Genomic DNA, 12,417 nt, shown 5'->3' with positions numbered 1-12,417 from the left:
GAGAGAGGTATAAGGTGAATGGTTCTTATCTGACATCAAATTCTATGTTAATATGTATCACCTGGGTATTTCCTAATCAATCCCTTCATTAAAGCTTTATTTTTGGTATTAGAATACCTCTCTTTCCCCCTTTTGGTGGGAGATTACATCAATATATGATTTAGTACAGAAATACAATGCATTCAAAACAAATACACAGTACAGACTTTATCCCAGGGGATGCAGTCACTAGGTCACCAAGCATTAGGCTGACAGCATTAGGCTGATCACTGAAAGTCGGCCTGTATAAAGGTCTACATGACTGAAGGTTGACATGGGTTTGGTCAACAGGTCATTAGGTTGACGCAAACATTAGGTCGACATGGGGAAGGTCGACATGGGGGTTTTCACTATTTTTTTATCCGACGTGACGACAGGCGGTATTTCATGCCCTACCATCCACTAGGGCGTGGTGGGAGAATAAAATAGTATGCCGAGCAAAGCGAACAGGTCAAAACCGCCCATACCGCCCCACACTGCCCGCATTCCGCTCACTAGCATTGTGAAGGGATGTGTACTCTTACTCCCTCCTTCTCTACTCTTCTGGCTAGACCAGGTGCAATCCTTTACTGTTATGGTCAAAGCTTGCAGCACAATGGAAACATATAGTAAGTCATAATACAGCTGGCTGCAGGCCCCTTCATAGTGGTGGGATCCAATTCAATGCACATACTGTATTTTACATTTATCTGGCTTTCTAAACTCGTATTACTGTATAACAATTAGAACAGAACAAATAGGCAGTTATTAAATACAAACAGAGAAGAACTACATAGTTTGATTGATTTAGAAAGCACTATTCCATTAGAACTCCCACAAATAAAACATTTATAATGTAGAACAAAAGCAAACAAGAAATAAGAGATGTGAGAGGCCATTAACTACATGCCTGATGGCCCCAGGTGCCATTGATCTTTTTTTTTGATAATCACACTTTCAACGGTGAATAAAATTGATAACATAAATGAATCTCTGGGCTCTCACGAATCCTAAACTGCCAAGAATCAATACTGCCAGGAGCTAGAAAAGAGCAACTTAATAGTAAGTACAAGTCTAGCTACTAATGCCAAGGCTCTTTGTCAGATCACTTTGGTTAAAAAATAGCTAATATTGAACTGCATAAGCCACGTTCTAATGTCAGCAATTATATGAAGCAATTGGTTCTATCACACCATGTGCTAATGTGCTAGATACAACCCACCTACCCAATAATAAAGTACAGTAATTAGGATTATTGGACATGTTTTTTAATGTGGTTGGAAATTGAGTGAACATGACTTCCACTGGGTTTGTGTTTGCAGTCATTTTTTGACCATACTACAAGACGATTGCAGTACCTGATGAGATCTGGCAGCACTAAACAAACAACAACAAATTAAGTTTCTTTGGGGCATAAATCAGACACAGCCAGCCAATCAGCTCCTACCTGCCATGTCACAGACTGTGTTTGAAAAATGTCAGACAGGATCTGATTGGCTGGCTGTTTATCACTCTCCATTTTATCACTTTTGAAGCTTAGCCTCCATCCTGCTTCAGTGAAATGCACTAGAATTTACTTCTAATTTGTATTGTTATAAGGTTGTCAATGACTTCTGTGTTCTCTTTCAAACCTTTCCCCATTTAGTATACCACATTAGAACTAAGTTGAATTCTTCTCACATATCAGCCTTCAAAATTGTGCTCCTTTTCAGGACCATTCACTGTTAATGCACAACCACAAAGTAAGTTTCAGAAAAGCCATGCCACCAGAAAATCGGTCCAGACTGCGTCACAGCTCTACAGCTGCAAGAAGCAAAAGAGTGGCAAGACGGGGGAAGACTTAAGAGGAAGTACAATCAAGCTTGGTTGCTCAACAAGAGACAAGCAGCCACTCGAGAGAAGCTCTCAGCGCAAGGCTAGCATACCAATCTGCTAATACTACTAGAAATGTCAGCATCAAAGGCCATGGAGTCCCCAGCTGCAAGACAAACTTGTCAGAAATCATGGATGCACCAACTGCCACATTAAGGGCCATGGAGTACCCAGCTGCAAGACAAACCCACCAATGCTGTACAGACTGCAGCATCAAAAACCACGATGTCTCCAGCAGCAACACAAATTTGACAATCTGCTAATGGTACAAGAACTGAAATTCTCAGACTAAAACCATAGCAAGACTTTAAACATGCTCCATTTCACTATAATGTAAATATCCAGAATGAGATGCAACCTAAGGTAAATATTGGGAACATGTCCAATACATCAGGCTGAGGAGAACCTGACATGTGTTGCTATGGTGGGAAGATGAAACTGACCATTCTTGGACCCTCAAGGCCAACTCTTTAATCCGGGCACACACAAATACACCAAAATAAATTAATATAAACTCTAACAGTATATAAAAGCATGCAACAAATATATATATATATATATATATATATATATATATATATATATATGTAGTCGGAGGTCCGGCACTCCTCACTTGCCCCTGCTCCACTCTGTACCTTGACCTGGGTGCCCGCTGTATGCTGGCTGTACCAGCGCTTGTTAGATAGCGTGTAGAAAGAAGCGTCACTCCAGGTACTTGTTCCAAAAATAATTTACTGTAGGTCAACAGTGTTTCGGGCCGGAGCCCGTCTTCAGGACATAAGACGAAGACGGGCTCCGGCCCGAAACACTGTTGACCTACAGTAAATTATTTTTGGAACAAGTACCTGGAGTGACGCTTCTTTCTACACGCTATATATATATATATATATATATATATATATATATATATATACTGTATATATAAAATAAGAAAGTTATTTTCCCGTTTCAGACAATGCCCAATGGGTGTTTCATGAACAAGGGGGAAATGTTTAATATTGCCATTATCCTGGAATATACAGTAGTTTGTGTCATATTGTATAACATGTATAATTGTATCGTTGATAGGGGTTACTCCCTTTACATCCAAAAATCTAAAAGGTTGGAAGATCAAAATAGCTTATAATATATTCAATACAATATCTTGTGTTATGTCTGTGTGATTTGCTACAAATGTGGGATTAGGTATTTGTGCAACTTGAGCCAGTTAGGTGCTTGTTAAATCTTCTCCAATGCTAACACCAAGGTTTTTATCAAGCTGCAGAATGACACCGTATTTTGTACAGACAGGAAAATGAGCAAATACCCTTGTTAAAAATAAATCCCTTATCCCAATGTGTTCAGTTCCGATACTAGTGTGTTTTTACTGCACATCAGTGGATTATGTTAGAACTGTGCCAGAGATGATAAATCAGTGCATTCTGGCAATAAGCTGTGCTGTTTATTTTAAAGAACACTCATCTGAATTAATTTGAGTATTCATCACTTCAATTGAAAATCTGGATCTGGGAAAACAAAATTGGCCTATTACTTTGCGTTATAAGTGAGGCAAAGCAAAATAGATGTGTTTAATTTATTACTTAGGCAATTAAATTGAAGTGACAAGCAATTTAATGTAAAATAAATTTTGCTTAAGAGAATGATGCTGAGAAGATATAACAAGGGAAATAGAAGAAGATGGGTAGACGTGAAACCAATCTGAGCTAGTCCCAGTGTAGCATGAAGTTAAACAAACAAGACACCATGTTCTATGGGGAGCGTCCATTTTAATTTGTGAGGCATGCGATGAGACATAAATCAGTTTCATGCACTTCCTTATCGAGGCATTGTAGCGTAGCCAGGGCTGGGGAGAACTATAAGACTATGACAATGTCAGCAACACCTGAAGAGGTAATGATTGCAATTTTCACGAAGATAATGAAAATGGAAATAGGTACAATAAAGTGTCTGCTTCAGCAAAATAAATATTACCGTAATTACATAGTGTGTCCTCTAAGCACTAATAACTTATGGGAGACATAAACAGAGAGCAGCTGGCGGAGTGAGAACATTGCTTCACGAACAGGAGCCGTTTACTCGTTCTTTTATGATGTCCTGATTATCTGAGAAAATATTTATTGTCTGTGGAAGTTAAAAGGGAATTCTGAGACAGGTTTATCATTCCTATGAATAACAATATGAACATAAAAAAAAATCACACAAATGACAGATTGTCTAAGAAATTAAATGTACATTTCTGAGGCAAAATAGGTCTTTCAGAAGAAATGGTCTTATTGGTTACATAGAGTCATTATTAAGTGCACAATCTTCCTGCAAATACATAATTAGAGATTTGTGTAGCTGCTCTGGTGCCTGCAGGAACAACCAATATGATTGCCTTGCTGCCTTATACATTTTGCCAGATGCCTACAAGATGGTAGCTGCATAGTAGCTGGCAAAGTGAGAACGTGGCTCCACGAACAAGGAGGTTAGTGCAAAAAACTCACTCTAAACCGCAGTAGGCTTTATTGAAGATAACATAATACAGATGATCGAAGATAAATATCAATCAATATTATAGATATCAGTCTCTCCTGAGCTAAGTACTCTACAGCCATACAGCAGGGTGACACTACAATAACACTGCGGTAGGCTTTTGCACACACATACCTTTTTATAGAGGCAAGTAAACATCATACACCTGTTGATGTTACACAGTTTGGCCTTTAAATATGGTGAATAATACTTACTAAGACATGTTATTGAGGTTATTTAGTCATGTGCTGATGAGTCATGCACAAAACGATGGTAACCTTAAAGCTAACATGTACGAGAAAAAGTCATCATCACCAACTGGAAACCTGCTACTGTCTTGTTAAGGAGTAAAAGGAGTAAAAAGGAACATAGATAAGTAGTGCAAGATGGAATTGCCTTTGGGCTCTCCCACATCCCTTTATGTTGGGTATTAAAAAAAGTATGCACGGTTTAACTAACAAACACTTTAGCAAAAGATACTGCCACTTATGTGGCTAAAGCGCTTAAACAAAAACAAACGACCAATAGGCTTAAGTCAGATAAGCTAACAGTGCTGATCTCTACAGTGGCAAGATGTCATTGTCATCCTCATCCTTACCCTCATCAGTGTTTACATTATCTTCAAACAATATTAATTCATCTATCACTGTACTTGATGTAATTGTTGGATAAGGTCTTTCTCACAGAATTTGGAGTTCATTTTGAGGAACATCTTTTCCACATTTTGAGAAAGTAACCTTCAACGCTGATTGCTGCTAAGGTTCCAAGAGCTGCTGAAAACCGTTTCTGAGTACACAATGGAGGGTGGACAGCTTAAGCAATGCAAATCGAATTTGTATAAGGGCCTCCGAATTGCCTTTTTTTCTTCAAGTAGTCAAATGTGTATTTGTATGGTAGCATTAAAATAATGCTCTGCCAATCTTTGAAAGTTGACCATATCTGAGTTATTACAGTACAGATGTCACCGATTTTGTACAATTCTTGTAGACTTGACCTCTACATCACCACTGGGTTACTGGGAAAGCTCAGTGTTCTCCTGGCAGCAGTGTTGCCAAAGAAACTGAAAGCGTGGATGTAATTGTGTCATGTATCAAATGTGCTGACAACTTGCTCACCTGAAGCAGCATTTAAGATCTAGGTCAATTGGAAAAAAAGACACAATAAGTGAATAAAGGACTTGATCGACAAGTTCAAGATACTATTTGTCTTGTTCATTTTCTTGAGCTGTTTTTCAAAAAGTACAGATGGTGTAATGGCAGCAAGGACAGTGTAATGGTTAACATTAGTGCCTCACAGCACTGAGGTCATGGGTTCGATTCCCACCATGGTCCTAACTGTGCAGAGTTTGTATATTCTCCCTGTACATGCATGGGTTTCTTTCGAGTACTCCTGCAACAATCCAAAAATATACTGGTAGGCTAATTGTCTTCCAACTAATTAACCTTAGATTGTCTCTGTGTGCATGTACATGTGGTAGGGAATGATATGGAGGCATATAAATTATGGAATTTCACCTCTTTCTTCAGTTGGTGGCAGGGTAAATTGAAATGTTCTTACAGCCAATGCAATATTCCATGCAGAATTTTTATCAGGCCATAGACAGGATCTCCTGCATACCCCTGTCACTTCTTAAAACACTCTGTACCACCAAGTTGATTGTGTGAACAAAACACAGGATACATTGGAAATCCCATCACAATCCTGCCTAAATCCTGTGTATTCCATCCTGCTGCAGCTAGACTGCAGTCATGTTTTCTGAGAGACTGTGCATTGCTAATAATTAACACCTAGCGGTGTGAGACATTCTGCTGCCATTAACTCTTCAGTTACCTGCTAGGTGGAATCATGCAATTTTCCTATTTCACACTGATTGCTCCTTTCTGAATCTATTCCAGTTCTTGCAGTTTCCTTTTACCATACCCTCCAATCAATGTAACCCAAGCAATTTATGTTTCTAGCTCAGACTTGCAGTCAATGGCTTGTGCATTGTCACTTATCAGCTCTGATGCTGTTTGAGTTTGCTTCCAAACAACTTCCAGGTCTCCAGAACCTTCCAACCTGCAAGTCTTACCTGTTCCTGCTTCCATCTTACAGTCTGCTGTATTACTCCAGCGTCTCCTGTCCAGTCCTCTGGTATCTCTCTGGTTCAAGCCACCCATACTCCACTACCTGCTTCATCCCACATTCTGCTGTATTGCTCCAGTGTCTCCGGTCCAGTCCACTGGTAACTCTCCGGTTCAAGCCACCCATACTCCTCTACCTGCTTCATCTCACAGTCTACTGTATTCTCCAAGTCCGATTCAAGTACTGTATATTCTCCAAGTCCGGTTCCAGTATATTCTCCTAGTCGGTCTCCAGTGTTGTTCTTCAAGTCCGTCTTGTGCATTGTTCTCCAAGTCAATCTTCAGTGTCGTTCTCCAATTCCGGTCCAGAATCCTGGTCAAGTCTTCAGCTCCAGTCTTCTTTAATGTATTCCCTTTGCCTTAGGTATAACTCTGACCTTAAGTGTATACCCCTTCTCAAGTATTCCCCTGTACTGTCATTTACCACTGTGTGAATAAACTTCCTTCATTGTACCCATTTGCTTCTGTGAACTATTTCCATTGGTATTCAGTTAGCCACCTAGGTCATGCCTGGGTCCAACAATCCCTAGTCGTGACATCCCACAGCTGTAATGCCCTTCCAAAGTTTGTGGTGTTATCAGAAAATCCTGGGAAGATTCCAAGCAGACCAAGCCATTTTAATATTACATGACTTTTTCTAATTGTTTGTTAGCGGAATGCCCTAGTGAAGCCATTGATACAGAGATATGGCATTGTCTGTTAGATTCTGTTGCTGTTCCTCCTGCTGAAGGCAATTCACCCACCCTGTGGACTGCCACGGTCATGTAATCTTTAGCTTACCCAGTTCTGCTTGCCCACATACCCGTAGATAAGTGGACAGTTAGTACAATGTGTTGTGTAGGCCAATAATTCATTTTTATTTAATTTCTTGGAATTGCTTTATGAGTAAAATAGAAAGGAAATGGTATTTGGTAGCGGAGACACAGCACTTCCATTGACTGTCTAACCATCATGGCGTCAGTGATCTGCTGTGCTACTTGGTGACAGTTGCAGGAATTACTTTAAAAAAGCATTTACCAATGTCAACATTATAACTCTTGCCATTCTGGTGTCAGCATTGTTTCTGTGAACCTAATGAGTACAATTAGATAAGCTAAATGAGACATTAAATGCAATTTCTGCAGCTTTGTCAGTATTTACTAAATATTGGACACATTTTTTTAACGTGTGGTTTTGCTTTTGATTCTTTGTTCTAAATGACTTCCATCTGTTTGCATGCAAATACCCTTTAAATAAACATTTTAACAATTCTACAGATGAAAATAGACAGATTTTTGATGGTTTTTAATTGAAACGGTAATAAGTCCAGAGCAAATTTCCTTCATTTGTTGGTAAATTGTTTCCTTCTCCGCAGATATTTTCATTAGTAAAGTCTTTGAAAAGTTAGTGTCTAAGGCAAACATGCAATTGGATAGCTTCATAAAAAAACAATGTTTGCACTGAAAGAGTCTAAAGAATTTTAAGTAATTCTATTGATATGTTGATGGGATTATGTGGATAAATCTATCCATCTCAAGTCAGTTTTCAGTGGCTGCCTAATCACCCGCAGGAGATTCCCTAAGCTGGTAGCAGAGGAACCAGTGAATTCATACACTTTCATTTTGTTCAATTAATTCAGATAATCATTCAGCAGAGAACATTTTATGATGGATGATTAAATTATAGAAAATTCATATATGCAATTAAATAAGATTTTCTTACACTTTTTTTTAGCCAAAACCAACATCATTAACAAAAGTGTGATCCTTGACAAATCTCTGATGCTTAGTGCATATTGCATAATAAAGGATATAAAAAGGCACCCGGAATTCAGTCTAAAAGTGAACAGGTCAAGAAGGAAAGGATATTTGGCAAATTAATAACCATGTTGTGTTTTCAAATAATTTTTGAATGGAAGCTTGAGTGGTTTAATCTAGACTTTGAATGAATATACCCCATTTAGCAAAAAAAACAAAACAGATAACCCTGTATCAATTAAGGCAGCTTGGCATTCGAAAAATAATATGTTGAGAAGTGCCCTCTTCAATTCAGTCAACGAAGGGTATGTCCTGACTACCCAGTGTGCTAGAATAAGCTAATTAGCCAAGACAAGTACTAACGTAAGTAATGGTATATTATGACGCTTATTAGGTCTTAGTTCCCAATTGTTAAAATTAAGGAATAAGCAAGGCATAGGATAATTGGAGGGAGAATAATGTGTTAAAAAAACCAAGCAGTTTTTGTCAAAATACTTTAATCCGCCCACTTTAATCCGCCCACAATCCCAGAAGTTATGGTTATGGTTATGGAAGTTATGCACCTCGTATTTTGCACAGGTCACCTGGGACAACATGACACATAAGCTCTATTCAAAAATTTTAAGTGGGTTTCCTAAAGCTATGAGGGGAAGTGTTGGAACAGCTCTCCTTTTAAGCTCCAATCATTTACGTAAACTGTCTTTTGGCAAGGCTACCAGCTGTTGATATAAATTTGGGATTCTATATCCTAGCACATTATGTGCCGACAATAATGTGAGGATTGGGTCAGGGGTGACTGAAATGTCAAAAGGGCTTGGTTGGAATTGGGCGTAGAGCCTCACTTGAAGGTACATGAAAAATGGGGATTTATGTAAGAAAGGCATGATCATGCCACCCAGATCAAATAGCCTTATGTTACGTATCCTTAATGGCTTTCATCTTCCATTCCAAGTATGTGGCAGTATCTAATCCCTTGGCATTCTATTTTTTAAAGCACAATACCTGCCACTGCAGCACCCTCTTCCCCTGATCGCCTGTATGTGAAATGATGACTGATCACCAGGGAGGGACTCATAGGCAGTTCCAAAATAATAGATATCCGGCCTTAGAAGATTACATTCTGCACATTTTGCTCATTTTGGCTTCCGAAAGCACCAAGAAGATCTGAGTCAGTTTGGGTGTGTTTGGCTTCCATAGAAACAGGATCACTCATCTCTACAGATTGCCCATGCGTCTACCTATATAATCCTTATTTCCCCTCATTGCCACAGTGGCTATCCAGTCCCTGCGTTGACAATTTCTAGATCGACAGTCACTAGGTTGACCGCTATTTGTTGACAGTGACTTGGTTGACAAAAATGGTCAACAGACCCAAGGTCGACATTGACAGAAGGTCCAAACAAGCTTTAAATCAACAGTGTCAACTCACGGTTTTTAGTGTCTATGTCAAAATATGTCGACATGGACATCATATAAGTGTACTGCGTCCCTTCGCATGGCTTACTATGCTTCGGGCACGGTTCCTCGCTGCACTTGGCACACGATTATGTTCTCCCTATATGCCCACATGCATATTTATATATGAACCAAGTCGGTCTACACGAAAAAGTGAAAAACTTGTGCAGACTGACTTGGTTCATACATAAGTATGCATGTGGGCATATAGGGAGAACATAATGGTGTGCCAAGTGCAGCGAGGAACCGTGCCTGAAGCATAGAAAGCCATGCAAAGGGACGCAGTACACTTATATGATGTCCATGTCGACATAATTTGACATAGACACTAAAAACCGTGAGATGACACTGTTGATTTAAAGCATGTTTGGACCTTCTGTCAATGTTGACCTTGGGTCTGTTGACCACTCCCTGGCGTCGACCTAGTCACTGTTGACCATTAGTGGTCTACTTAGTTACTGCAGAACTAGACATTGTAGATCCTGTATACCACAGGTTCTTAAACTCGGTCCTCAGGACCCCACATGGTGCATGTTTTGCAGGTTTCCTCACAGAATCGCAAGTGAAGTAATTAGCTCCACCTGTGGCTCTTTTAAAAGGTGTCAGTGAGTAATGAGTACACCTGTGCATCTCTCGGTGACCTGGAAAATGTGATTTGTGTGGGGTCCTGAGGACCGAGTTTGAGAACCACTGCTCTATACCATATCCCAACTAGTGCTCCAAAGCAAAATTAAACATTTACTGCAAAGATGGACAATCTTACCTCCTACCCTGCTGTATTGAAAGAAGATGCTAAATAACCCTAATGTTGGATAGTAGGGCTTAGGGCGCAGCATTAGCATTACCAGGGACATGCGTTGAGTTAAATGGCTCAAGAGTCCCTGGCAAGTACCAGAGCCAGATATGCACACAATTTATGAGCCATGGGGTACATGCTGGCATTATACACATGTGCAGCAGTATACACTGCTGGAGATTCGCTGAGTTTTGATAAGAGATGTGAAGAAAAGGTAGCCAGGTGAGGCACTGCCTCACCTGCCATAGAATTTTTACTCCAGAGTTTGACTATAAAAATAATTATAATAATAAAAATAAGTTGTAAATATATTCTTTGTATTTGTGACATACTTTATATATTCAAAATGCCGGCATATACGCTAATATGACAGGAAAGGCTTTGCTTCACCCCACTGCACACCACTAAGCATTACCTTTAAAAGAATAGAAGTTTTCTGCATCAAATGCAAATAGACCATTCCACTAATGAAGCCATTTAGATGGGGAGTTTAGCATACTCCTCCATGTATTCATACTGCAGTCATGACTAGTACAAATGCATGAGTGCTGCTCTCTATCTTGGGTGCAATTGTCAGGATCTGTGTATATTTTGTATGTGTGTATAATGGGAGTGATTCTAGTTTGATCGATCACCGGTGTATTCAATATGGGGACCAATGTTTTGCCTCTGCGCATGCGTATATTAGCAGGGCTGCTGTGCGGATACCGTTGGTGACTTGCACAGTCACTGAGGCGTCCCCACATGGGAGGGGGGGTGGGGTGGAGGCAGGCAGTGGGCATTTCCTGGGCATTTCCACAAAAATTATGCATGCGGACAACAGAGTTAGATGGCTCGCTAATCAGCTTAGCGAGTCCACCAGAATCAGGCCCTATGTCGAATCACCACAAAATAAACACATTTCTGTATATGTTCCAACATTATATGTAAAATGATACTAGCTTTTTATGTTTAATAAAAGAAAGACCAATGCTGTAACCTCGCTCTGCAGTCCTTTGTATACAGTGCAGTATTACAGATCATTCATACCAGCTGCCAACTGCTCCCGCTGATAGCTCCAACACAGCTATTAATTACATAAACAAGGTGGTTTTGTTCTAAATGAAATGAATGAAGTTGGGCATGATGCCACCTCCTGCAAGAGCTGCAGCACTGGTCAGCGGAGCCAATTCTCACTTGTATCGTCAGGGAATTCCACTGACATAAAATTCAACTCCCATGTCTGGTACCTCTACGATAAGGAGTTAGGGGTATAAAATTGCCATTCCTCCAAATGAAATAAGCGGGTTTCCTATAGTTCTTCTAAATATTTTGTGAAACCTCAAAGTTTATGAAATGAAACCCATTATAATATATATAATATTCATGAGCAATTATAGCTAAACAAATTCTCAACAATAGAAACACATCTTCAAAATACACTTATAGTTGGGACAATCGATGCTGGCCTGTCAGATCAATATTTTTTTTTTATGGGCATTAGTATTATTATCACTAAGACAAGAAATGTTTAGCATTCTCGATTTTTCAGTATTTTGGAATATTTGCATGGCAAATAAAGATATTGGGGATGTCCAATCACAGAATGCATTTGGGGGAAATTTACTAAGAGCTGGAAATACAGCCGATGCTAGGTACGATTGCATATGACCGGCATCAGCCCATATTTTTCAGGAAAATGCAATTTGTAAATAGTGCAGATTTCCCCGACGGCATAGGTGGCCTTGTTTTTACCTTATCGTATTGGTATTTGACGCCCGCATATATGGCCGCTACATTCAAATACAAATCAGCAGCCTGCACGGATCAGTCAGATCCGTGCAGGCTGCAGTGTGTAAAAAAAAAAAAGAATAATTAAATAAATATTTAAAAACTTTGTGTGGTTCCCCACCATTGCCAAAAC

Source organism: Crinia signifera, chromosome 1, assembly GCF_055691185.1.
Source record: "Crinia signifera chromosome 1, ASM5569118v1, whole genome shotgun sequence".
Lineage (NCBI taxonomy): Eukaryota > Metazoa > Chordata > Amphibia > Anura > Myobatrachidae > Crinia > Crinia signifera.
Note: the sequence above shows the minus strand (reverse complement) of the source record.